This window comes from Bombus impatiens, unplaced genomic scaffold (genome assembly GCF_000188095.3).
Source record: "Bombus impatiens unplaced genomic scaffold, BIMP_2.2 scf_0361, whole genome shotgun sequence".
NCBI lineage: Eukaryota > Metazoa > Arthropoda > Insecta > Hymenoptera > Apidae > Bombus > Bombus impatiens.
In genome coordinates this window covers 53,988-79,887 of record NT_176780.1, presented here as the reverse complement: position 1 = coordinate 79,887, position 25,900 = coordinate 53,988, and the positions used below count along the sequence as shown (strand labels likewise).

Here is a 25,900-nt window from a genome sequence, read left to right as displayed (position 1 = left end):
CATTTTTTAATAATCCTGTACGTTATCTGGGTTTTTGCAATCTTAAGTTTCCTACACGTACGAACTACCTACCGTATCGTGTCAGGAAACGACAAATATCCGACAAATAGAAGTAAATTATAATTTACTTTGTCTGCCGTGTGTAACACACAGGCTGCCAAAGTCGAGGTCTGAAGCTATCAAAATCGTGTAAACTGTCAGCGATAACAGCGACCGTATATATTCTATATATTCCGTGTATAATCTGGCGTGAAGTCTCCAGGCCATTTTCAGACGAAGCGAGCTCACTCGGACGGTCGAGGACTGTAAAGGATCGACGGATCCGCGGGCAACTTACTGCAGCGTTTACTAGCCTCTACGGAAAATATATCGGCGAAGCTCCACCGGGGTCAGTTAAAGCCGCGGCTTTAATGGCCGCGGTGAACGCGCAACAAGGGGATACACGTGTACACGTGTTGGCGCTGGCAATTCTGAATCGAGTTAAAACATTGCGCGCTCTCATATCTTTTAGCGACGATTGCCGCAGCTGTTGGCGGGTCTCCGTGCCCCGTTGCACCGGACAGATAGCGCCTGCTGTCTCGTAAACCGTCGCAACGACGCCGACGTGTTATCGTCGTGTACTCTGATCGTCGAATAATATAAAATAAACGTGACGGCGAGTTAATCCCACGTCGAGTTCCTTTGGTCGACACTCGTTTCATACAACGGACAGTTTTACCGGTGTTCAGACGCTCGACCCGGTTGGCAAAAACTTTTAATTGAAAAGCGCCAACCCGATGCTCGCTAATCGATTATAAGGCGCGCAAACTACCAACGAAATCATTTCGTAATTAAGCCTGGGTCGCTCTGATTGTTCCGTAATCGTTTCCTGCCGCGGACTAGCCGAGATCCTTTCGCCTGGATATTCTTGGTCCTTGTTAGAATTCCAGCATGTTTTCATCGATGATGTATGATATTTGGGTGAGCGGTTATCGTCGATCGGCTGTGCCGCCACAACCATTTTATCGCTAGCGTTTTTGCCAATTGAAAAATAGAATTCAATCGGCGTCCACTTAATTGTCAATCACTGATCAGCCAGGATTGTCAGGCCGAGAGATGTTTCGGAATTACGGAGCTCGACTTATACAGTGACAATGTTCCATTTACTAATACGAAACACTGTTTCCGTATTCTAAGCTGCAGCCCGTAGATTCCTCCGGGATATTAACTTCCAAGGGATATAATTTTGTTTCATTTTTTTCACACACTGTACTTTACTTTGTTTCTTTTCCTCTTAGCTGTCTGCTTGATTTATGTTCTTCTTTCCTCTCTCTCTCTTTCTTCTTCTGCTTTTTTTCTACTGGTGACCTTCAGACTGGCTATACCAACACAGAAGCAACCGCTAATCCTACTCGCTTGTTAATCCCGCGCTAATTTAATTTCTTCCGTATTATAACTACCAAAAAGTTCTTCCCTGTTCGATTTATAAATAAAATTAAATTAACCGACGTGACAACAACGAATAACGCAAAGATAATCGTAAACTTTGACGATTTGGATTTCCGTTACTTTCGTATTATTCTGCATAGACAAACTATTCGACGAACTATCTTCTCTCCTCAAATGGACTCGTCGTGTAAAAGGAAGAAGATCCATTGCTCTCGAAATTCTTGAAAAACATCTTCATCGTTCAGCGAGACGTCAATAGCTTTTCGTTCAGATATTTCAATCGCTTTGGTGAGGTCGCGCCGTTAATTCCACGTCGAGAACACGGTGCCAAAGAGCGACTACGTACACGTGTCCGTTCGCAAATCCCGAAGCTTGGCCGCGTGGCGTGGAAGCTTCTGTTTCGACACATCTCGAGGTAGTTGGAAGCCAGCTAGTATACAACGGATTCTCATAGTTGCGTGACGGTCTATTACGGCGTGTATAATCGACCGATAGACCGGGCGGATTCCCAGAGCTGACACTCGATTCGTATCCGGCCATTTCGGCCGGATATGCGATTCAGACGTTCCGACAGTTTCCGATGTTCTCCGCACGAATTATTACTCTGACCCGCGCTGATCCGCTATGCCTTCCGACCGGAGAATCGTCGCATCGGAGCCCATCGCTTGCTAAGCTCAAGACGACGGCTGTCGTCATGGCATTTCAGCTGTATCATAATTTCTATATAAACGTTTGGCGTTAGATGGACGGCGATGATATTTGAACGATCGAGGCATTTGCTGTCCTGAAGGTTCAATCAGTTTGGTTTAGATTCAAGGTTATCGGAAGGTTTTTAGGGTCGTTGTAAATTTAACGAATTACATGGATAGTTGGATATTTGTTCGATCATCTGGCTGTAATTTTCACGTTACTGATCGTTAACGCTAGATCGACCAACCGAACCAATCAAAATGATCCGGATCAAATCTTCTGCATTTGCAATTACTAAAGAAACTATAGGTGTTTTTATTCTTATCTAGACGGGAATACGATTACATGTACTTTATTTTCATTTTACTAGTTTAATCGTAATCAGCCACCCACGAGATATTTAGCTACGTATCGCAGATTGCTTCTAGCTATAATCCTCGTCGCGGAAGATATAGCGCATCGGTTAATCGAACCGAAGATCTCGAAGAGGCACCGCGCGACGTAGATGATAACGCGAGCCCTCGCACGATATCGCGCTCAGAATGTAAAAGCGTTTGTGTAAGCTGCGAAAATAAGACGGTTGATTACCAAGTCTGGGTTGGAGGTGGCTCGTTTAACGCGGAGAAGAGGAAAAATTCGTGCGACGCGAGTGTGACGGCGCAATAGCAAGCGGTGGGAAGAGGAAGAAAGAAAGAGTGGCAGGTACCTTCGTTGCAGGCAGAGTTCGTTAAACTAATATTCATACATCTTGGAAAAAGTGGGTCAGTCGCCTGGCTGCGTGTATCAACCTATATAACGTCGCTCGTTTATTACGTTTCGTGCGTTTCGTAAGTTTTATTAAGAGCCGCGACGTGAAAATTCCGTGACGTTATCGCCGGGTCTGCACAGCATCGCTCCCCTACCTTTGCCAACCAGAGAAAGCTAGTCTCTTCGTTTTTCCATTTTCTTCTCTACGTCCACGCGTTCTTCGCGGATCGTTGTTATGCTAACGAAGTTCATCCCGAAAGGGCAGAAAAACGTTAATTCCCTATCTTACGTCATAACAAGGGGGTCCATCTAATCTCTCTCGTCTTCGCGTCGATGTTGCTGCAAGATAAACAGACGTAGCAAAGAGAAACGAGATTGCGATCCGAGTCTTTTGTGAAGATTCGGGGATCATTAGCGCGCTGAAAGAAACTTGTTCGGGCTGGATGCGGGATTTGATCGAGGATTTGTTTCTGTCGTTTTTCTTTTGTGTTTCCTCGTCGAAAGTACGTCAGCCATGCAGCAGAAATTCATGTTGGCTTTACGATTAAGAGCGTCGTTGGATCGGTACATTTGCAACCTTGTTGAAGAGAAGTTAATTGAAACTACATCCTACCAATCGAGATTATCTAAAATCCTGATCTTCCGTCAGATCGCTTCGAGTATCGCCTCTTCGGATATATACCTCGGCAACGTTCTTCTTTCTCATTTCGTTAAAGGATTTTCGCTCGAAACTACAAGCTCTTCCGTCTAATAGCAACGATTCCGATCTAACCCTATCTCCATAACGATATCAATGAAAAAATATTACTCGTAAGATTCTCTTTTTTCAGCTCTTACCGCAGATTGAGTACCGGGCGAATAGCGTTCGAGATTAGCTGGAAGAGACACGAGGACGTCGTTTGCCTTTCTTTGTCGAGCGATTTACTTTCGGTTCCACGAGCTCTATCTAACCGGTGGGAGAGAAGGGGCTCGAACAGGTTGGGTCTCGGTCGACGAGAACTCGATAAGACATCGTACGCCACTCTGGCGATTCTAATACCAGTTTGACACTTGGAGATCGATGAGAATGGAAAGTATCGTACATCAGGCCGAGCCCGATAGAGAAAATTATTCAGCCGATGCGCGTTACGTGTGGCCCGGTCATAAATCACGGCTACCGGAGGCGGAGGAGGCGGTCGGCCCACCGATACTAATCCGTGGAGAAAGACAGAGCTCCCGATTACAGTTTCATATTGAATTTTTCATCGCTACGTGGACAGCCTCTTTCATTGTAATTAGATGTTCGAGCTAGTTCGGTGAATAACGACGCTACGAGTCGCGCGCAACCTGCCTCCTCTTTCACAAATCCTCGTCTCTTTCCTCGCTCCGCCTCTTCGTCTTCGTCTTCCTCTTTTCATAGGCTACCTTTTTATTTCTTTTTGCCTGCGATATGCCGAGACACAAAGTCAGCTCACGTTCCGCGAGGTGCGCGAACAGAACAGGTAACTCTCGAAGGAACTCCGGCAAAGTATCCTCTATTAAATTACAGACGGTCAGGCGTAAATCTTCGTAGAGGCGAGCAAGCGAGCGAGCGAGCGAGCGAGCTAGTAGACTTCTCGCTCGCGTGATAGAAACTTTCTGTTCTTTTCTCTTCTCCCCTTCCTCTTCTTTTTTCTTCGCCGTTTTTTGTCTCTCTTTTTTTTTGTGTTTCTCTTCCCTCAAGTTTTCGAGGCAGCTTTGTATAATGGACACGGGGGCGGGTGCATCGTCGCGACGCGGGGAATCGCGTTCCCTCCGTGTCACGACGTCCGGATGTTCTTAAAGGACTAGAAAGTTTCCGAAGCGGGATCGCTTATTAATTCTGATCCCCCCAGACTCTTGTATTCCTTGTTATACCCGCTTCTCTCAATGGATCTGCGTCGGTGAAAGTCGATTAAAATTACATTCCGTGAAAGTCGATTAAAATTACGTCTATTTGGAAACAATTTGCCCCGTTTCTTTCTTACACCACTAGCCACAATTGCAAGAATTTAAGCGCAAATATTTTCCCATTGCCTTCGTCTCTTACGTACGTACGTAGTTCGATGGTAATAGTACGCGCAAACCTATAAAATACTTTAGGAAAGACTCTCTAGAGGAAAATTATCAAGAGAGAGAGAGAGAGAGAGAGAGAGAGAGAGAGAGAGAACTGCTCATCCAAAGCAGCCTTGCCGCTGGCAAAACGAGGAGGAAGGGAAGGAAGAGGTAGAAGGAAAAGCCCGAAGAAGTTGCCGAACTGGAGGATACGTCGCGATCAAAGCTAAAGGTAGCCGGCTTTGTAGCCAGGATACGCGAATAGGGACAAAGGAGCTATCGCGGCTACGGGAATTACGTATACAGAGCGTCTGGGCGGAAAAGAAACGGCGACACAGCGGAATCTGGAGAGCATAAAATGAGAATTGTTAGGAACTTCACGCTCCGCCGCCGCGGGCGCATTTAGTATCGCTGTTTCTCTGTATCGGCGGACTCCATCCTTAGGTTTCTCGTCGATTGGCGTGCTCCACGGTGCTTCAAAATGGAGACGATTTGTAGAGGAAGTGGCGAGCTTCGATCGACGGAGTTATCGCGATTCTCTGTTATTTATTGTTCCGTCGTCAAGATGTTCCCCTTTCAGTGTGCTTCGTATATGAAATTTCCGTTTGTTATGATACGCTTCACAGCGTAATAGTCGTCCAACGTGCAATATTATTTCGTAGCTCGACGAGGATTCCATGAAATTCTTGACGAATTCTACGATATATAAAATACGACGACGAGTGCCGATACACGTATCGCCTGGTTGACACATTTCTATCGTTTTATTCACTTTTAAAGATCTTTAACTTTATCGCTTCTTAAATGTTTCAAAATTATCCAAGTTTGTATATAAAACGGCAACTAGCGAAAGAAAAGTCGGATAATTGCGGAGAATGCGATAAACCGTCCTTATGGGACACTCAACTTTCTACGGTATACTGGGTCGTAACCATCTGTTCGTTAATTCTCATAGCGATTTTATTAATCTTTTACGAAGCGCTGCCTGTTTCGTGCGATCTGCGACAAACGCGTTACTCCACTTTTATACAGCCATAATGGTTTTCCTCGAAACGAAAAAGTTTTTTTAACGCTTTATTATCAACATCTCGCGATATGCTTCCGATATGCTTCGATAACGATACTTCTTCCAGCATCGACACACGGAAATACAAAAAATAATTGGAAATGGTAACGGTTAAGCCGGCAGTCTCTTCAGAACGGTTATCGATAACGGCGGAATTCTCGCAATCAGTTCATTTTCAAAGGACGTAATATATCCCACGCAGAGGCTCTGTCTATGCATTGTCTACGCTGCATTTCTTGCACAATGCCGGGATTTTCTTTGCCCGTTCGCGATACAACACGCCGCTGATTCCTTTTTATTTTCTTTTTTTTCCTTTTTTTTTTTACCTTTCATCGCCTTCTCCACCTCCGTTTCGCTTTAAATCCGTCAACGAACAGGACCAAGGGATACATCGTATCGAGGGATTCTCTTTGAACGTCCTTTAATAAAATTGAAGTCCCGGAAACGATCTCTCCTCATTAATCTTTTTAACAGAGGGACTGGAGCGGGGTTACCGCTCGTCAAAGCGTTTATTTCTGTCTTTCGCGTCTATTACTACCATCTGCAAAACACCGGCAGCGAGGGAAAAGAAGAGCCAAGTGGAGAATGAAAAAAAAAAAGAAAGAAAGAAAGGAGAAAACAGGGCGCGGAATGGAAAGAAAAAGGAGAAAGGCCGTATAGGAGGAGGCGGGCAGGCCAGGGAAAAAATGAAAATCCGCTTGCTTCGAAGTGCTTTCAACGAAATTAGAATTTCAAAAAGGTCAGGTTAAATTTTCCATCCCTTTCTACCTCTACCACCATGGCCACAGCCATCGTGTGACCCGCCCCGATTATTAATTTCTTTTTCTACTCTTTTTCGGCCACCGGGCTTTCGCTCCGCCTCTCCATATTCCTAGGCCGCGTCGTCTGTTATCCGTCTTTCTTCCCTCTGCATTCTTCTATATACCGGCCTCTCCTTTCTTTTTCTCCTTTGTTTCTTCAACATCGATGAAGCGATTCCGCTCATCGGTCTCATCTTTATTCATCGTGTACTAGCCAGCCTAGTACACATTGTACATTACTCCGGCGAACTATTAATTCTCGTTTGACACTCGGAGACCGATGGGCCAGACACATCCCTGATACTTTTTACGGGATTTCCATGATCGATTACCGGCCGCTTGCACGGAACATATGTATCCTCTCACGGTGTTTTGCCTTTCCCTCGCTGGATAAGGCAGTCGATCGGGGTAAACCGACTCCAACGCTATCGTACACCTTTGGGATTCTGTAATACATACATACATACATTTACGTGTATGCTTCTGGTAGGTATACGGCGCAACTGTTTGGATGGAACAGATCCAAACAAACTGGATCGTCGTTTGCATATGGAGTGTATCGGGCAGATGGGAATACGTTTCGCCGACGACTTTTCGCCGCAGAGAAATCATGATACCTGGAGATTTCTAGGACCGATCGCCGTATAAATCGTTGAAAGTTTCGTTTCGAAAGGTTGTTAGGTTCGAGTACTCGTCCATCGATCGTTCCTCTTCTCTTACATTTGTTAGAATTTTAATTCGTTTGAAAGCTATCGAATCGCTCACCGGTGCACTCGATGAAACATCTTTATCGTATCATCTTCGTTCCGACCGTCCAAGCTTCAGATCACGTTCCCTTGCCGTACCTCTCTCTCAGAATCTCGCGTTATCTTCTCGTTAAACTCGCCTCGCAATTTCCATCTTTTTCGCCAGATCTTCCTACGCCACGCACGAATTTCCACCAAATTGTTTAACGTAAGTAGAATCACGCGACTCGATCCTCGAGAATATTAGCCGGCTGTGCGCCGAATTATTGCGATTACAATTTCTTGTGGGATAGGATCGAAATGTAAAAGAAAATTGACAGAGACGGTGGAGAGAGGTGATCGTACTTCAGACCACGCGGCACGGCGTTTGCTAATCCGCTGATCTAATTTCTGAAACGGTTGTCGGTGTCCTGCACCGGAATTCGGCCAATTTCCTCGCTGCTCTTTCTACTAACTTTGCATATCGCCTTGCAAACTGGTCGTATAGTAAATAAGAAAACCGATGAATTATCATCGGAGCTCGTGGTTTTCCCTTCCATATGGAATTATGTATTTTCTAGCGTAATTGCCAAACCACCGAAGAAGATTACGTGGAATATCGACCGAAACCGAAGTTAGAATTGCAGCGCCGGGCAGGGGTAGAAATGAGAGGGAGGCTCGATTGAATTTCGCCTCAGTGAGATAATAACGAGCTACCGATAGATTCCATTATACCTTTAAAATTCTCCAACAATGGAGCAGACTTTCTCCCATCGGCGGCCGCCTGAAAATATTCTTCGGTAAAATTGTTCCACCACGTGATCGGAAATTAGTGCACTTCTGGTCTGTCCTGAAAGGAACGTTACACGTTTAGAACCGCCGCTTCGATCGAGCTTCGCGCCTTCTTAATTAGTACCAGAATCCAACGCATCGATTATCCACCTTTTATTTTCCTACTTTAATTATTCGGCTCAAATTGGACACGATCGAGGTAACGGACGAGTCTCTAATTGCACGAAATATAGCCAAAGGGATCATTCGGATTTTTCGGACGCGTAGGAGCCGCATTTTGCATTTCGAAGCGATCGAATTCGCGGCTGCTTCCTACAAAGTACATATTTAGTTTGAATACCTGTGCCGCAGAGCTACGTGTAACGTTTCTGGCATCAAGAATTTCTAATTACGTAATTTTCAAATTCCGGCAACCGCGCGAATTACCGATCTCCATGAAACGGTAATACTCGTGTTCTGCTTGGCTGGAAGACGTCGGTCGTGGGAGCGGAGGGCTCTAGAGACGAGACGCCTAGAGTATATGTACTTGCAGCTTTCAGTACATCGGATTGCTCGCGTGTCCTGTGGAAAATTTCGCCTTGAAACTCGACTTATACAGGGTGTTTCCGAGTTATGGGTGCGAACTTACGCTTATTAAGGGGCTATTCTGGTCTAGAAATGTGAAAAAATCGAAAAAATTTGTTTTTCATATTTCCAAAGTTTAGACATTCAAGAATATGCCCTTAGAAGGATTTTTCAAAATTTTAATTATTTTATGCGTTACAGCCATTTTTGTGACGCGGCATCTGCTCCGGTCTGACCGGAACAAATGAGTAGTAGACGGTAGACGTTGTCCGAGTCAACTTGTCTCGAAACTTTAAACGCGTTTTTCTCGAAACTACGTTTCTCGAGTTGGCGTGCACGATATCTCAAGTTCTAACGAACCGATTTATTTTAAATTTGGTCTGAATATTCCTTGTATACTCCTCTATCGTCCGGATCATGCTCAGCTCAAAATCTTTAATATTACTATTTTTTAAACGTTCGGAATTGTCACAAAAACGTGCGAAATAAGAAATTTTTTTTCAAACGGCCGTCATTTTGCGAAAAAATGTTGTATTGATTTTTCCAAGGTTCAGACGATAGCGGCATCCGTACTAATTAGGAATCCGTCCGCATTTTTTGTCTCGGATGACCAGAAGAGTTGATATCATGCACGCCACGACACCCCATTTTTTTGGCAGCACCCACTTTGCCAGCTCGTAACTTTTTAAATATTGAGTTTTTTTTCCAGTGAATTTTTTACGTAATCTCGAAATATCAATAAACAAATGCTAAAAATAAGGATAGCAAAGATATTGTTTGTTTCGCTTGTACAGAGCTTCAAAAATCGCCCGAAATTCATGCCTCTGGACCAGAATATACCCCCTTAAGGTTTCAGAAAGCTTAACAAGTAGCAACGAATACCTGAAAATTTGCAGGATGGTGGCGAAGTAATCGTTCCACGAATGTCAAAAGTCTGTTCCGTCGATGAAACGATATCTTCCGGTACCTGCTAATTCGTTTTCTCTTTTTCGACAGAGCTATGCTTTTTTATAGTCGAACAGAATTCGACAATGCTCGATGCGTAGAAAAAACAGCGAGAGATATTGATTCAGCTTTGCGCCGGTAAAGCGCGCCATTGAGGGCGTAAAAAAAATTGCACCGTTTTGAGGTTATGTATCGATTGTTGACGCGCAGAGTCACAACCTGTTCGGCATTGTGGAGTACACAGTTTGTACACGTGCTTGTCAAATCGCTTTTGTTTCCTACTCTTTTTTATAAACACGTCGATTGGCCGATCCAGCCTATATACCAAACTCTGAAACGAGCTGTATAACTCGTGCAACCCGAACGATCGTCTGTGTCCTTTCGACGCTTTTACAGCACGCTTGGGAGTCAGAAAATTATTACAATTAGCGACTGCAAAACGGGTCACACGTTACAATATGGCCTGTGCGGACGGGGCGAAACAAAACGCGTGTTAGAGTCACGGTAGCGCCGATTTTGCCGATTTAATGACGTTATACGTAGATTTAGTAACGGCTGGACACGTGACAGCTGCATTAAATTTTCGCATTAATTCGCCTGCTCTCGTGAATCAACTCTCCCCTTCCTCCCCCCGTGGAGCCGCTTCCCGGCCCCCTCGCACCTCCGAATTAAACGTTCCGAAACCGATGGAGGAGGAACCATCGTGATTTTTTCTCTCTCGCGCTCGCCTGCTTTTGTCTCGAATCGCTTTTTGTTCGTTCGCGCGATTATTCACGTTACGCTTCGAATTTATCATTGTTGATTCGGTTGGCCTTTTCAAAGGCTGCCGAATAATGTCGAACGAGCGTATTGACAAAAAGCTGGATAATTCTGTTCCTTTTCTTCCTCTCTTCGCCTCTCTGCCACTTTGCTTTCCCAAATTTATGGCAAATTGGAAAAACCAAGGATAGAGAAACTTCCGATGTTGAAAAAGGGAGGAGAAAAAGAAGGAAGAAGAGAAAGAGAAACGGAGTATTATACGACGAGCGATAGAACGTGAACTGCGCCGATCAGTCGCCTTCGCGTTCCACGTGAAACTGCGATGGAAAATCGAATAATATCGAGCAGAGTTTGCTTTACAGGTTATCCGTTTATAAGCAATTAGTTGCGCTCACTTGCGTGCTAATTTTTTATCCAAAGGAAAATAGGAAAATACGAAACGATTCTCGCGAGAACGATTTGTACGTGATCGTTACCGATCATAATGGAACCGCGCTGTCGAGTATTTCGCCACGTCCAGAAATTCCCAATATTTATTCCCGTTTCATTGGTACGTTTAAAAGGACATAAAAAGAAAACAAGAAGCAAAGAGAAGGCAGAAACGACAGAGAGGGGGTGTTTGTTTCTATCGATCGAAATTACAACGGGGAACCTCGACGATATTTTTAGGGAAATAGGGGCCGATGAAAAAAATCGTAGCTCCACACTTTACCGATGCTTCGTCAACGATGCTTCTGGCTTTATTTCGGTGGAGCTGATCACACTATACAACGACGACCGATTCAGCAATAACTTATCTCGGCGAGTGATACACACCCGTCCCATTATCCACGATACTCCTTTTTCTATCGCGTCGACATTTTCCGATAGAGACGATCCTCTGTTAGAAACGACGACGCGTATACGCATTGCCCGCTATATTCGACTTCCGGCAGAATATTTTCTCCGCATCGAAAACGTTCGACGCTTTGAATATTCGTCAGCTTCGATGATTACAACACGCTCCTTTCTGTCGTGTACGCTGTTTAAAAACTTTTCTCACAGTGACATAAAAGTCCTTTGTGCTCGCTGTTTGTACCTAATGAATAAAAATCTCAATATCGTTTCTCGTATGTAAACACGTAACTTACTTACAAAATGTTGACACTGGTTCTTCGTGACGAAGATACGCCAAGCTCGTATAACAAATACGTTTTGTTTTCAATGGAAATCGTTGGTAATATTGGTTCGTTCGTTTGTATATGATCGAACAGCGTCGTATCACTCGCATCGTTCGAACAAATTAAATCGTAATTAACACTAGAACTACCACACCGGTCAGATCGACTGGTTTTACAATTTTATTTGAAAATTCCTACTTCGTGTTATATTTCTTTCCGCAACGATGTAACGACTTTCGTAACGATAGCTAAAAGAATAATATAACGAATTTTATTTTGTTTTTTATGTATCCAAGCTGAAAATAATTTCGTATCAAGGCAACTTATACCCACGCCAGTCAAATTGACTGGTTCTACAAATTTTTAAAATTTCTACTTCATGTTATAATTTTTTCCACAATGTTGCAACGACTCTCGCAACGATAGCTAAAAGAATAATATAACGAATTTTATTTTGTTTTTTATGTATCCAAGCTGAAAATAATTTCGTATCAAGGCAACTTATACCCACGCCAGTCAAATTGACTGGTTCTACAAATTTTTAAAATTTCTACTTCATGTTATAATTTTTTCCACAATGTTGCAACGACTCTCGCAACGATAGCTAAAAGAATAATATAACGAATTTTATTTTGTTTTTTATGTATCCAAGCTGAAAATAATTTCGTATCAAGGCAACTTATACCCACGCCAGTCAAATTGACTGGTTCTACAAATTTTTAAAATTTCTACTTCATGTTATAATTTTTTCCACAATGTTGCAACGACTCTCGCAACGATAGCTAAAAGAATAATATAACGAATTTTATTTTGTTTTTTATGTATCCAAGCTGAAAATAATTTCGTATCAAGGCAACTTATACCCACGCCAGTCAAATTGACTGGTTCTACAAATTTTTAAAATTTCTACTTCATGTTATAATTTTTTCCACAATGTTGCAACGACTCTCGCAACGATAGCTAAAAGAATAATATAACGAATTTTATTTTGTTTTTTATGTGTTCAAACTGAAAATAATTTCGTGTCAAGGCTACTTATACCCACACCAGTCGAATTGACTGGTTTTACAAATTTTTAAAATTCTTACTTCGTTATATTTTTTTCTGCAACGATGTAACGACTTTCGCAACGATAGCTAAAAGAATAATATAACGAATTTTATTTTGTTTTTTATGTATCCAAGCTGAAAATAATTTCGTATCAAGGCAACTTATACCCACGCCAGTCAAATTGACTGGTTCTACAAATTTTTAAAATTTCTACTTCATGTTATAATTTTTTCCACAATGTTGCAACGACTCTCGCAACGATAGCTAAAAGAATAATATAACGAATTTTATTTTGTTTTTTATGTGTTCAAACTGAGAATAATTTCGTATCAAGGCTATTTATACCCACATCAGTCAAATTGACTGGTTTTACAAATTTTTAAAATTCCTACTTCATGTTATATTTTTTCCGCAACGATAACTAAAAGAATAATATAACGAATTTTATTTTGTTTTTATGTATTCAAACCCAAAATAATTTTGTATCAGGCTACTTTTACCAATACCAGTCTAAACGACTGATACTTGTCAAAGTGTAAAAGGATGCTGCAATCTGTTTATCGAACCCCAATTAACCAGTTCCCTCGTTTTCTACAACATGTCACACGTTTTTTAAATTTTTACCGCGTATCGTTCGATACGATGATATCGGTTATCGGGAAAATTCCGGATCGATCGCTAGATCGCCAGATGCTAACGCTATAAATGTCACAGCAGTCAAAACGACTGCTCCTACGATTTTATAAATGTGTCAACCCTCGCGTTTAGGTCGATCATAGTCCCAGATGGATTAATAACAATGAAATTGCTTCTGTAAGAGAGAAATAAATCAATAAATATAAAAATATTCTATTATTACGTATTTTTAAAAGACCAGTCATTTTCACTGGCTTTGATAGAAATAGCTTCGTGTTAACTATCGGTAGTTTTAGTATTAATATACGTATATGGGAAGAGAATCGGTAAACGTCTATCGATATTCGAAACTGAACGATCAAACGTAGGTATCGTTCGCGAGGAAATTATAGGAATCGATCGGGCCGATATTTAAACCGTCGACGAATTCATCCGTTCGAAGCTTCGTGTCGGAACGGTGGCGGTTGCATTTTGTTTTCGAACCGACTGTATTTTTATTTCTTGCCTGGGGTCCATTTTTCAATGCTTGTCTAGGAGACATTTCAGATATCGAAATTCGCTTCGTCGGCCGATAGACGGTTAATCGATAATATGTATCGGTCGATTACTCTCTTTTTGTTCGTCATTAGAACGAGCCTCGTATAGCAATACACGTTCGCAAATACGATCGACCTATTTCTACGATTAAAACGTCAGCTTTTTCGTCGCGTCGTAAAGTTTTCTAAGGTACTAAACCTGTTTAACGTTAGAACTACTGGTAGTTAACACGAAGCTACTTCTACCAAAACCAGTGAAAATGACTGGTCTTTAAAAAATACCTAATAATAGAATATTTGTATATTTATTGATTTAATTCTCTCTTACAAAAGCAATTTCATTGTTATTAATCCATCTGCGACTATGATCGACCTGAACGCGAGGGTTGACACATTTATAAAATCGTAGAACCAGTCGTTTTGGCTAGTGTGGTATTTCTAGCGTTAGCATCTGGCGATCTAGCGATCGATTCGGAATTTTCCTGATAACCGATATCATCGTATCGAACGATACGCGGTAAAAATTTTAAAAACGTGTGGCAGGAAACTGGTTAACTGAGGTTCGATAAACAGATTACAGGATTCTTTTACACTTTGACAAGTACCAGTCGTTTTAACTGCTATTGGTATAAGTAGCCTTGATACGAAATTATTCTCAGTTTGAATACATAAAAAACAAAATAAAATTCGTTATATTATTCTTTTAGTTATCGTTGCGGAAAAAATATAACATGAAGTAGGAATTTAAAAAATTTGTAAAACCAGTCAATTTGACTGGCGTGGGTATAAGTTGCCTTGATACGAAATTATTTTCAGTTTGGATACATAAAAACAAAATAAAATTCGTTATATTATTCTTTTAGCTATCGTTGCGAGAGTCGTTGCAACATTGTGGGAAAAATTATAACATAAAGTAAAAATTTTGAAAATTTGTAAAGCCAGTCAATTTGACTGGCGTGGGTATAAGTTGCCTTGATACGAAATTATTTTCAGTTTGAATACATAAAAAACAAAATAAAATTCGTTATATAAGAGTCGTTGTATCATTGTGGAAAAAATTATAACACGAAGTAGGAATTTTAAAAATTTGTAAAACCAGTCAATTTGACCGATGTGGTGGTTCCAGTGACGTAGTTTGACAAAGAATCGACCCTGTGTATGTATCTTGCTTCCGTGTCCGATTATGTTCGTTCGACGAGTTGCACTCTTGAGGCGACAACTCGTACGGCGAACAGTTAGTAGCGTCGTATAGATAGGAGAATAGTCGTTACCCTCGTCCCGGAAGTGTCTCGAGCTTACGGATGCCCGAATATACCGGTGACAAAGCTTTGTCAGGATCGAAATTGGCGTCAAGACGATAATTTTCCTCCTGTTACGTACTGCATCGTGTCTCGCTGCGCGTTGTCAAATTATTGTCGCTTGATAAACTTGTCGCCAGATGACAGAATAGCGACGTCGCGGCGATGTTAAAGACGCGCGAACCGTTAGATCGAGTTTTATCGAATCGCGTAAACAGCAAGTTTACGTTAGCCGGGGAGCAACCAACACAGCCTGTTTAATAATGCATGGATTTTTAATCCAACTCGGACGGAGATACGTTCGTTTGGTTCGTCTACACCTAGATAAGCAAATAAACAATGCCGCGATGAAATATTTATTTTAGCAGGGACCATAGGCAGGAGGCACGCGAACGAAACGAGAATTTAAATAGCATCGTACAATTATCGTACAAAGATGAGAGTTACGATTCGAATGGAAAAAGGAGAGTGCCACTGGAACAGGTTTGCGACGTTGATCGTAAGAAGTCAATAATTTTTAAAAAGAGGCACTTTTGCGTTTTAACTTTTGTACATCGTTGACCCGTTCGCGATACGTGTCTCATCTATAAAGGTATTTTTGCCGTGTATTATTCAAGCTTGATACGGCAAACTGTCGATAAAGAGAAAGAGAAGAGAAAATAAGCGGAATCGTTGAACGATCTTTATGCAATTTATCCTTCTGTAATTTATTCCATAGCAAAGTGCTCGATAATTGGCCTACGGTATCGAATGGATAAATATATACATATAATGGCCAACCTATATTTCGACGAGAGGAGAGAGAGAGAAAGAGAGAGGGAGGGAGACAGCCAGAGTTTTCTGTCCACATTCGCTGTGCTTAAAGTGCTCTGCATTACGGGCACATAAACGTCATACGGTCCGACTAAATATATTAGAGCTAGATATAATCGATTGACGTTATAATTTCTTGCTATTTGCATTCGATGCGATTGTTCCCTTTAGGTAACGGGACTAACATGCCACTGTGACCGTCTAACTGTGTCGATCATAAAAACGATACGATCAAAATGAATTGCGTCGAGCGTGCAACGACAAATATATCGCTTACGTCGTATCGTAAAAGATAGTCGTGAAAGAAGGTTTAGAAGTCCTGCTCCGTTTCTTTCCACGTTCGACTCACGGCTAACGAACTATATAAACAAAAAAGAGAACCCAGTTGAAGAAGAAATAAAAAAAAAAGAAGAGAGAGAGAGAGAGAGAGAGAAGGTAATCGTGAAAATAAAATAGTAGGCATCTGTATAGTAATCTTAAAAAAAGATCGATTCTTTTCGGTTAATAACGGAGTAATCGTTCTAAATGGTCTTGAAAAGGGTAGATGGAATATCTTTTTTTGTTTGCAAGAAAGGGCATCGTTGATGCTAGTAGCGAGAACGATCGCTGGTAAGGCCTGTCTACATGTGCAGCCTGCCGCGGTAAAAGCCGGTGACCTAAATGTCGCCTTTATGCCAGGGGCGTATCTGTCATACGCGCAGGTGCACGCTATCCCACGACCGCCCCCAGGATATTAGCAGTACTGCTCTCTACAATTTCTTCCTCATTCTCTCGCTTCTATTCTCCGCCTCGCCCCCCTTCCTCGCTTGTTTTTTTTTTCTCTCTTTTTGTTTCTATTTCTACACACCTTTAATATCAGTTCCCGGAATAAAAGGTTCATCTGGCCGTCTATCTGTTTATCTATCCGTCCATTTACATTTATCTACCTATTTATCTAGATACGCGTTGTATTCTTCTTTTTTATTCTCACTTCGACGTCCTTCATTTTCTGCTCCACATTTCTCGTCGTTGTATGTTACCACCCCCTCGCTTCCCATTCCCGGTTCGCTCCTATTCTCGTTTCAGTTTCTATTTTTCTTTCTGTATCTCCGCGCTATCCTTCTTCCCTTTTATTCCACTCTCTCTCTCTCTCTCTCTCACTCTCTCTCTCTGTCTCTCTCTTTCGCGAACTTCTCTTTGTATGGAATCCTCTTGAAAAATTTACGACGCGATAAATCATTGTTCGCTGGAAAAGAAAAACGCGAAAGAATTAGACCGCTTAAAAATGATTCCAAGCGTCACCTGCCACCTGATACCCAGTTACCGTGCCCGTCGATTCTTTCGTATCACCGACCAACCATAGGTAAGCGGATTCGTTCAAAGAATCTGCTTCGCGACGAATTAATCATTTCGTTATTCTTTATCCGCGATTGTACTCGGTTTGCCAGCTCGCGTTTCGATTCCTATTTATACGAGGTGGATAATATCGCGGTAGGATTCGATGGTTAAATGGCTACAGATTTTCGCAAACAGAAATTTGATGTTGCTAGCCGGATCGAACGGTTGCCCTCTGCCGGATAACAACAGGCTTTTGTTCGCCTACAAGCTCTTGGTTAACTTCGCCAGCCATGTACCACGTATCTGCGTGCATGCGCACGCGGCCATTCTGTCGGATACATAAAACAGGGGATTATTTCGCCTTTCTGAATTCTCTCGCTCGTATTCATCGAGCAAGATACACGTCGTTCTGTCTCTTTCTCTATCTCTCTCTCTCTCTCTCTCTCTCTCTCTCTTTCTTTCTTTCCTTCTCTCTTTCTTTTTCTTCTCGTCGTTGCAAAACTCCTATATCTTTTTACGCCATCGCGGAATAAAAACCGCGAGCGGAGAGTGGCACGTTTAATTCGACCGAGCATTCTGTAATCTGTGTTTCAGCGATCTTGAAAATCAGATTTCAAACGTTCCATAAATCGGAGTCGGTGATATGCAGGTTGACACGCGTGCGCGAAAGCGTCGTCTCTGTACGTTTCGTCGTGGTTTTTCTCGTGCCAGTGTTACATGGCGGGATAAAAATCCAGATCCGCGGTAGTTTCCCGCGTACATTTTTTCCCGATAATTTTCAGTGCAGCGGGAGAATGTTTATAGGTAATAGAATAATCCGAGCGTCGAAATTAGCAGAATGTAAAGATAAATGTAGCCGTACGAGACACTCGAATGTTCCGTTCGCCACGGGGAGAATAAAATATTCGCGTCGTAAAATGAGCGCGGCGGACCAAGCGAAACGATACAAAACGCGCAAGTTGAAAATATAATATCGTTAACGATAAATCAACCGGGCGAATTTGGCCCGGATATCGATCGAACGATGTTTGAAACGCAATTTTTCGAAAGCGACTTAGGCGCGCGTAGTCGTACGACTGTTTCCAAAGTAATAACGCCAAGTGAAAAGTTAATCGACTGTTGCCTGCTCGTCTTCTTCTAACGTTCTCCTTCTTTTTCACCTCTTATTCCGCCCCTTCTAAATCTCTTATCAGCCCATCTCTTTCTACGCTTCCTCTTGTCTGAGCTCACCTGCTGCATATTTCAGCCGTTCTCAAGGCGCTTAAGGGCCACCGATGTTTCAAGATTTTTTTTTCAACATTCTCAAACATCCTTCGATTCGGACATTATATTCAAAGCGATCGAAATTCTCTCTGATGGTCTGATTCTTCGAAATGTTCCGATCGCACGTGAAATTCAACGTCCTTTTTAACTGTCTCCTTTGGCTTTAATTTGTTACTTCTCTTCTATTTCCAGCCTGTCGCTTTTTCTTCTTTTTCTTCTTCTTCCTCTCAGTTTTATCATATTAACGATCGTTCCTAGAATAGACGGAGATTTGAGATTATCGGGCGATGATCTCCGCTTAACGACAGGTCATCCACCGCTTCCGTTTCAATTATTCGCGCCAGCAGAACCTAAAATAAGTATCGATCCGCGGTACTCGCCGATTCGGATCGCGATATTCACGAGCAGTTGGCTGAACTTACATGTTCCCCTTGCTGCCAAATAACGACAACTATTGACTTTGGTTGCATGAAAGAGACACGTAGCCCGAAGGCGCGCGTCCGCTATGCATTCTATCTGGCGGTACGTGCAACATAGCCAGCTGAGTCCATTAGTCATGTCCTTGATTACGAGGGATGGTCTAGAAATTTTTCATCCGCCAACGGTCTCGCTTTGTCAACCTCTTTGTAGCCGACATAATATGTTGCGCGGAGACGGGCCCTCTTGGATTGGTTAATTTCCCTTTTACCTAAGAACACTTTGCCCCTGCTTTTTGCATTCACCAGGCGCACCAGTTTTCTGGGTTACGAGACGAGAGAAGTACATGGGTCTTCTTCTAGGTCTTCAGGCAAGAAAGCATATTGAAACGAACGAATTGAACGAGACGTAAAGGGCACGGAGGTGTAGATTTTCACTTTAACCTTTCAGCGTTCAACCAGACCTTTTGTAGAAAAGAATAATCTTTGTTCGTACGTTCAACTAAATTCAATGGAAACCTGGAATAATAAATGTTTATGGTGCATTTTGATCAAAGTTGAATAATAAACTCGAGTCTACGATCTCTCTTGATCGTTTTAGCGCACACAGGTTGTAGATATTTCGTTGCAGAAGCAACGAATACGAGAAGCGCGTTACCAGTGTTTTATCGAACGGTGTATCTTAACCCTTTCGCTTCGACGGTCCAGTCCGCCAAAGTACTGTTATTGAACGAAAACGCGCACCAGAGATACGCACAGTGTGCGTGGTTGCTATACAGGGTGGTCGGGGGTGATTCTAAGCGAAAAAAGAAGTCGAAAATATAGAATACAAATCGGTACGCCTGCACTTTATCGTGTCTCGTTAGAACGGATCTCACTGTAGAACGTTGCTCGATGGAAAAATTAAAAAAAAATTTTTATTCTATATTTTCGACTTTTTTTCGCCTAGAATCACCCTCTTTCCGCTTGTACCACCAGTTACCAACCACCCTGTATATACGTTTTCCTAAGTCCTAAATAACAACAATTCGTGTAAGAACCGCATATGAAATATCGTTTCACTGCTAATGGATTTAATATATTTTTTAGCATGAAACAATATACGATCGTTTGGATGTTTGAAATATATTGCGCGAAACGTTTCGATGTTGTTTCAACAATGAGTAACTTTGACACGTTGATCGCCGCGTCACCCATATCTATGTCACCCGTATCTCTTGTTCGAGTTAATTAAATATAGGATATTATATATAGGATATACAAGATAAAAATATTAAAAACACATTACACCATACTTTTTTATTAGTTTATATTCTGGATAAAATATTACACTATGCTATATCGCGTGGTATTTGTTAAAACGTTCCAAACACATTTCGGCTGATTTTGGGCACTTCGAACAATAGTCGTAGACTTCGTCATCGCTACTCTCCTCGCTTTCAAATATATTTTCACCCTGTTTACTCGACATTTTCAGGATGAACAAATCACTGATGTACATCTCACAAGTATGCTTCTCGACTAAATGAAAGATCTGAGATATCTGCCATGAGATCCCTCGGAATACTCTAGCTGGAAAGCTTATCGCTTTCTCCATTTCAGAGCTAAATAATCTTCTCTTTACGATGAATCGAAGGCGATGAACAATGAATTCCCGCTTGTCGCTTCATTTACGTTCTGCGTACCGGTGGTCGGATTTGGGCTCCGCGGAAAACTTAGTCGAATCACGCTGAGCGACAAACCTGTTAGGAAGCGATTAATCCAATATGTCGATAAAATCATCAGAAGATGTTCTGCCGATAACGAGAAAATATATTATTCACTACTTGTATGTGCGTCATTTTGATGCCGGATATTTGAGGTGCCGGATCCAGGAGTCGTCGCGTGGTCGCCGCCTATAAACGGCGCTCGAAGCGAAAGTGTTACAGATCGTTTCTACTCGGAATGTGCGCAAAATATTTTACGCGAGGTTCCCATTCAATTTATCCGGAATCTTGACACGATCGTTCGAATAACTTGGCGATAAATATTAGAAACGCGTTTGGCACGATAGTCTCGATAGAATAACGCGTTCGTTGATGCCCCGGCACTAGCGAAATTTCGTCAGTGGTGTTCCGTGATTGCGCATCGATTTTTCGAGAGAGGTTTATTTGAAGAGCGACAGGGGCGGTTGTAAACTCCGACAGGGTCCCAGTCAACTTCCTGATAAACAAACAGTTCCGTCGAATAAATGCACGATTCGCGTATTAATCCTGCTGCCGTGACTGGTGCATTACGGCTCTGTTGAGCTTGGACGAGGGTCTACATAAAATGACGAAATTTAATAGTGGCACGGCCATCGAAAATATCCTGTGTTCCAATTTTAACGCTGGTAGAACGAGGTCACAGAGGTTGAAACGTCTGTAAATAAATTTTATTGTTTGTTTCGTGCGGTGGCCGGTACAAAAACGTCGGAAATCCTGCGGAGACCATTTCTGTCCTAACGGAAGTAGCCATTTCACGGTTGATTCTTTCATTTGGCAGGAGTATTCGGCTTGACCAGTGTTGGCCAAAGGAAACGCGAAAAAAAAAATTTGTACAAGAACGAGCAATTAAGCAGAAACCCGACCATTCCGTTTGTAATTAATTTATTCTGGCCGAGCAGGGAATAACTGCTGTTTTTATACGTCACTTTTTAACGTCAGTTTTCATTCGCCATAGAAATAGACCATGATTAACATTTCTTCCTTTTTTTTTTCTCCCCCTCCTCGTCTCCCCACCCACCCCGATCCGCTTTCTGTGCGCGCGTGCGTCGAAATATATACACACTGAAGATAAATTTTTACCTTTGTACCGGTGACTCTTGGCGTTCCTCAATTTGTCAAGCTTTGCTACGAAATTTTCAGAAAGAAAAAAAAACGAAGGAGTAACGTACACGTCATCCCGCGTGCAAAACTTGGAGGCTGCAAACTGTTCCCATGCTGATTAAAATGTTGCTGCCAGTGTGTCCCGCCGTTCCTTCCCTTTCTTCTTTCTCTTTGTCCCGCCACAAACCGGTAGCTACGTACGTCGGTGTACGGGAAATTTGCCAGAGTTTTGCCCCGGCAGCGAAACGCGCTTCTAACGACAGGTTAAAAATTGCCAGATAAAATTCCACGCATCGATCTTCCATTTCTGTGCGCGTAGCTTCGTCGTTTCCCTGACACAATCGACGCGACTCCTCGGCCAATCAATCCGCTATTCTCCGTGTATTTCTCCGAAGCTGTGTGTACTCGTAGTGGTACTTTGATTAGCGTCTACGGTAGGAGAGAAGAAAAAGAACCAGGCTATAGTCGGCTGCTGTCGATGACACCCACGTTCACCCACTTAACTATATCTATCTTGGCCGTCTACACGAGTGGAGCTGTGTCTTTGTGTCGTCGCAATCATAAGGAGAGACGAGCACCATTACACCGACATAGAGGACGCGAGCAGAACAGAGAGGTAGGAGGAGAAGGGAAGGAGGAGAAGGAGGAGGAGAAGGAAAAGAAGTCGTAGATTAATCGGGGACGCCTAACAATCGCGTGGTATTCTTCGTTCACGTGCTGTTCCCTGGCTCGACTGCCTTTTCCGCACGAGAGGACGAGGCCTCTGAATTCGACGAGGTACCTGGGCGATGCAGCGGAAAGAAGAGTGGAAAAATAGAGAATAGAGAGTAATAGACAAAAAGGGATGGAAAAAAGGAAGAGGAGATGGAGGAAGGAGAAGGAAGAGATATAATGGGACTCCTGGCCGTGGATCGAAACATGGCGCCGCACATACTACGTGTGTTCTCGCTGACGCTCTCGCAAAAAGCTAAACGTCAGGGCTTAGCTATATAGCGCAACGTGCCACGGTGATGTATGACGCGTGTATGGAACCGGGATACGGGACCGATGGAGCGAGATTACCAGCGACAGATAAGATCCTGATGATGCTAGGTCGCGCCAACCGCTCTTATCCAGCTTCTGATAGACAAGCCTGGTAATACATGTGTTTGTTTTGTCGGGATGATCGCGATATGTTTACGCGGACTGGTATAAATTGCGGGGAAACAGGGGATTGAAAAGAGGGTTGAAACTTGCCTGAAAATCGCCGCTGATGAATGTGTCGGCACATCAATTTTATGCTACGCCCTTTCATTCTGCGATACAGATACTTTCGTTTAGATGCCTCGATACGCGATAAGAGGATGACGAGAGGCCAAAGATCGTAAAAGCTCGAGGGAATCGCCAACCAGAAGCGGCAAACTGAATTTGTCGGCTGGTTAACAGCCGTTACGTGCGAGTGACCAGCTTCGAAACCATAGGAATATAATTGAGATAGGCTGCAGAACGACGACGGTAAGGACAGACGAGGCTGGAATTCTTGGAATTTCAAAATCTCGATCAGCTTAGGCATTTTTCAATTTCAACGATGTAACTCGATGTCGTGCGATCACTATCGGATTATCGGCAGATCTCCACTACGGAACTTGGACAACGAGATTAATAAGAGGGGACCAAATTCTACCTAGCTGTAAGGTGGAATTTCTAGGCTGACCTTTAGACGAAAATTGGATTTACCGGCTGCCTTGTTTCTCGGTTACGTTGGATTTCTTTACGATATCGTCGCTGAGACAGAGAAGAAACCGAGGTGAGAGATACTTTTGACGAGTAAAAATGGAAACGTACGACGGAGAATACAATAATGCGCGGCAGGAGAATCGGTCGTACGTGGGATGACGCAACACGTTGTGGTCAGAAAACGAGGGCTAAAGGAACATTTATCAGCGCCACGGTACACGCGGGTCTTGAATAAATTGACTTTTTGCGGAATCGATGGAAAGAAATTACCGACCAGATAAAATCCTGATGATGTCAGGTCGCGCCAAGCACGGTTTACTTACTCAGCTCTCGCCACAGGAAAGGCAAGATGGCTGTGTTTGATCTAGCGAGATTGCCTGTACTTCCGCTCGATCAATCGGCCAAAGAATCGATGACAAACGAGCTGCCTGGTAAATAAAGGAAATTTATTTCAACCGTGAGAATTAAATTTAATGAGCAGCTCGGTGTAATTGCGGGCTAGGACGCTGTGAGATTACCAAGACTAATTAAGGAGCTAGAAGACTTTAGACTACGAAATAATAGAGGGATGGGAAACGGGTGGCTAGATGGTGTTAAGAGGGATTTCCAAATGCTAATTCGCTAGCGTAATACAGTTTCGTTAAATCCGGAATCATGCGAATTCGACGAAAAGATACCACGATGGTTGAAAATCAAAAATGTAAAGATCCAAAGACTTCGATCTTTTCATCGAAACTAAAATAAATTTTAATATCGGCATCTATGTTTGAGATTTACGAAGCTTTTACGAATTTATGTTTGAGATTACGATTTATTCTATATCTGGTCCGACAAATTATCTCTAGCAAAGATAATAATAAAAATAGATGGCGTCAAAGATCCATTGAAAATTTGATCTGCCTCTGATCTCGTTCGCGATACCAGCATGAAAATTTTATCTCGTTCCGCCTGCTGGCAGCGTTTTATTTATTTAATGACCCAACCATAGGATGTAATTAAATAGCTCGCTTTTACTGCACAAAACGACCGGGCTTTCGGGCAAATATTAATCAACCGTAGCGGGAGGGGATATTCCGTTTCGTTAACGACTAATGCACAATTGAAAAGCGACCTCCGTCGAATATAATATTACAAAATACACAGTTCCTACGTTTTATTTATAACCGAGCACCTACGTGTGTCGGGTAAGGTTTGCACGGTCCGGAAAGTTTGATTTTTGGCAACGACAAGCCGCACCATCACGTACAACACTTATTTCCTTCCCTTTTCACTACCTCCTGGCACTTTTCCCTGCCAACGTCCAACTTTGTTCCACCACATATGCGCAGTTTTCCTATTCCACCAATACGTAGACACGTTGCATCTGTCTCGTAACACCCGAGGGATGTACGGTCGGATCCTAGGAACACAGGACTCTGTGGACGGTGCTTCGTTCCGATAAAAAAAATCTCCATCGTTCGTTTACCTTGCAACCCTTAGCCCTGGCAACATTTTCGCAATACGTGGCATAACGTGCTAAATTTTTTTTTTTCATCAAACTCGTACCTACGTACGACGTAGAAGACGATCGACGTATTCGAATTCGATTATATTCGAACGATAATAATCGAGCGTCTTCGGCGTTTCACTCGCGTTCGATCGGATCGATCGTTGCCACCGATCGCGCTGTTCCAAAGGAACGCGGTTTTTCTAATATCGTACGACGTTGCTTACGATCGGCGAAATTTAACGAGTGACATCGTTTGTACGAAACTCAGTCGCGTAACCAAACGCATTAATCATTCTCTGTATTTTTCCTAGATGCTTCGCCTTAAGCCACTACAAAGTCCGAGTAGCAGCGTAATACATCTTGAAAATCCTCCATCTTCCGCGCAGCAATTTCCGCCTTATTTATTACCAGTAATTTTTAATATCACGTTATTGCTGTGCACGAGCTACGGTTGCAGGCGAGCCTCGTTACGAAATCTCTCACGTGGAAACTAACTTTCCTACATCTCCTCCCCTTCTCCTTCCCTTACCTCTCACCCCCCCCTCTCTCTCTCACTCTCATTGGTATCACTTATTCCCCGAAATCTTCACTTTTTCTGGCACTCTTCCCTGGCCGAATCGAAACCGGCTATTCAATGAACAGAAGGCTATAACGAGTCATAGGGTCTATAGACGTCGGACAAAATGACGCAACGGAATATGGATAGACATTGTCGAATATTTGAATTGAATGGCGGCAACCATCGATCGGTATCGGTTTCGGCCTGAATGGAGGCAACTGTCGGTAGATTTT

The 25,900-nt window shown here is 42.7% G+C and overlaps 1 protein-coding gene and 1 long non-coding RNA gene across 2 annotated transcripts in view; one reads left to right on the top strand and one right to left on the bottom strand.

Annotated features, from left to right (window-relative positions):
* The window catches only part of LOC100741344, a 48,176-nt gene that overhangs the window by 5,988 nt on the left and 16,288 nt on the right, over nt 1–25,900 (top strand). The gene's annotated exons all lie outside the window — the stretch shown is intronic.
* Nucleotides 5,326–25,900, bottom strand: part of LOC112212892 — a 21,904-nt gene continuing 1,329 nt past the window's right edge. Inside the window, exons 2-4 of the long non-coding RNA XR_002946743.2 lie at nt 8,805–8,811; nt 6,262–6,267; nt 5,326–5,336 (exon numbers count right to left, since the gene is read on the bottom strand). This is a non-coding gene — a long non-coding RNA (uncharacterized LOC112212892). The remainder of the gene's footprint in view (nt 5,337–6,261; nt 6,268–8,804; nt 8,812–25,900) is intronic.